This window comes from Odontomachus brunneus, unplaced genomic scaffold, assembly GCF_010583005.1.
Source record: "Odontomachus brunneus isolate Ranch 3 - 2012 unplaced genomic scaffold, Obru_v1 Obru_scaffold_032, whole genome shotgun sequence".
Lineage (NCBI taxonomy): Eukaryota > Metazoa > Arthropoda > Insecta > Hymenoptera > Formicidae > Odontomachus > Odontomachus brunneus.
The window spans coordinates 1,183,900-1,187,081 of NW_022639482.1; positions in this window are offsets into that span (position 1 = coordinate 1,183,900).

Consider the following 3,182-nt stretch of genomic DNA (forward strand, 5'->3'; position numbering starts at 1 on the left):
AATCACATAGATTTTTAATTATTAATTAAAAAAGATTAGTGCATTATCACGTAAAATCGTGCAATAATCGTGAACCTGATATGCAGCAGTAATTCGGGCTACCAATTCTGCTTCTGTTTCAATAGGTGTCTCATAAATGAGAGTTTTCATATGCCCCCATAAAAAAAAGTCAAGCGAAGATAAATTTGAGGCCATGCGATAAGACCTTTTCGGCCTACCCAGCGCTCATTAAATCTTTGGTCCAAGTAATTGCGCACAGTAGCACTAAAATGGGCAGGTGTTCCTTCGTGTTGAAACCACATTTATTATAAATTGAGATAATCAATTGCACATTTTTGTTCTATTCTTTTGTTTATTGTTTTTTAAAGATTAAAATATATATGTGTAATTGAAAAAAAATTTAATTTTTCCACTTATATGTTTGTTTTTTATTAAAATCATAAAATTCCTATTTTGTACCCTATAATATTAAAACGAAGCGTTGTAGAGAAAAACATTATTAACAAAATATGTTTGTTTTTATGTCCTCTATTTCCCTTCAAAGTTTGTCGGTCTAATTTTTTTACATCCTGTATATACAGGGTGTAAAATGATACAATCCAGTATCTCGAAAACTAAAACCGGCAGACAAAAATGTTTCAGGCAAAAGTTATATGGATCGATGGGGAACATAAGAAAGTACCATTGGTTTGACCTTGCGTGGCCCCGCCAAGGTCAGATCGAGGTCAACTTTCCTTTTTTAAATGGAAATATACATTTTTTATTATGCAATTTTATTCTACGTAAAGAAGTAAACAACTTTTGTTTGAAATATTTTTTATCCAATCTTTATTTTCTAAGATATTTACGGAAATATCTACAAAATTACTAGTTTTAATAATTTTTCATTCGAATTTTATTAATTTTACCGAAAAATAGCAAGAAATAACAATTGTCTATTTTCTTCTCATAGAGCTCTGAGATTTGTTTCAGAATTTTTAATTAACTTTCTAGTACTTCAAGAAAATGAAAGGAAATGCAGTACTAAAAGGTTAGTCAAAAATTCTGAAAAAAATTTCAGAGCTCTATGAGAAAAAATAGACAACTTTTATCTCTTGCTATTTTTTGTTAAAGTTAATAGAATACTAGTAAAAAATTATTAAACTAGTAATTTTGTAGATATTTCCGTAAATATCTTAGAAAATAAAAATTGGATAAAAAATGTTTTCAAACAAAAGTTGTTTGCTTCTTTACGTAGAATAAAATTTCGTAATAAAAAATTGATATTTCTATTTAAAAAAGGAAAGTTGACCTCGACCTTGGCGGGGCCACGCAAGATCAAACCAATGGTACCTTCTTATGTCCCCCATCGATCCATATAACTTTTGTCTGAAACATTTTTGTCTGCCGGTTTTAGTTTTCGAGATATTTGTATCATTTAAAATGGGACACCCTGTGTATATATATATATATATATATATATATATATATATATATGTATATATATATATATATATCGTGCTCCTAGGTTAAATCAAATATTTAACGTGTTGTACACATAAATTTTGTATATTTATTTATTGTTTTATCCATTTTCCAAATTTTTCTTCCAAAATTATGCAGAACGCAGCGCGTGAAAGACAAGACTGATGAGAGATGATCTAGCTTTGCGATAAGATTGCCACTAGGAAAATTTATTTTCCTCGCTTCATGTGCTACGTCGCGCGGTCACTCATCAATGGATGCATTCAGCGAACTCAACAGTTGCACAATAGTTGAGCAATTCGTCAATATAATTGGTCTAAAGTTAGAGATCTAACAGTAAAGACCAATAATCACTGACCGCTCACTGATCAGCTATGTTTTCTGAACGCAGCCAATGGTGAGACAAAAACAGAGCGATTGGACGTCTGTCCTTTTCTAACTTACTATCATTATATGGAAGTATACACTGCGAAAGTGCGCCTGATGGGCATAGTTAGGTGCATTTTAGTTAGATGGCGTATCTAAAATGCGCCTAGCTTTAGCCGCTGAAATCAGGCCGGTGGTCGCTCTCATGTTTCTCTCTGCTAACAGGTTCAGGTAGAGAACCTCTAATAAAGAGAATCACCAACTTGGTTATGTGACCAGCTATTCAGCTACTCTGCGATTGGCTGGCATAAACATGTATGGATTTGGACATTGCGACGCTGATGCAAAACCATATATATATATATATATATATATATATATATATATATATATATATATATATATATAAGCATTTGTTCTGCATTGACGTCGCAATGTCTTAATCCGTATATATTTATACCCAATCAGCTGGTCACGTGACCAAGTTGGTGATTCTCATTGGGTGTTTCCGAAATGTCTAGGTTTGGGTCAAGTTGAGTTAGTTCCACTATAGTATCCGTTACATATACTATAGTGGAACTAACTCAACTCGACCTAACTCTGGGTATTTCGGAAGTACCCTTTAGAGAACCCTTTTGAGAACTTGAGGTTCTCTAGAGCAATCTCACGATTTTCGCCCTAACACCATGGTTGCGTTCTTTTATTTGCAACAGATGTAGTTGAATGCATCTCGTGGGTGCATCAAGATTGCATTTTTTAAGGTTATTAGCTAGTGATGAACTGTCCTTAGAAAATAAATTTTCCTATTGGCTATTGGATCGTCGTATATCTAACGTCGAGTACTAATCAGTAATGTATCAATATTGTTTTTATAAAAATTGTGGGAGAGAGAGAGAGAGAGAGAGAGAGAGAGAGAGAGAGAGAGAGAGAGAAACAGTCTAATAATAATATCAAATAAAATAAAAAATTTCATTAATTGAAATCGATTTAGTACATGGAATAGGGCCAGTTATTAGAGGATAAACCCTACTGAAAAATTTCTATTGAGATCACAATTGAATTCCCAATTGAATTCTCAATTAAATTCTCAATTGAATTCTCAGTTGAGGTTTCCGCAAAATTTCGCATGTAAGATCTCAATTGAGATATTTGTATCTGATGGAAATAATTCATTGAAAATATAATGAACTTTTGCTGAAATATGTTTGAAAAGCATTCACAATTTTGACCCAATTTCATTAAAATTTCATTATAATTTCATTAATATTTCGATAATATTTTATTAAGAGAGTAGAAAAATTCAGTGAAAAATTATTATTAATTAAAATATTTAGAAAAGTATAATGAAGTAT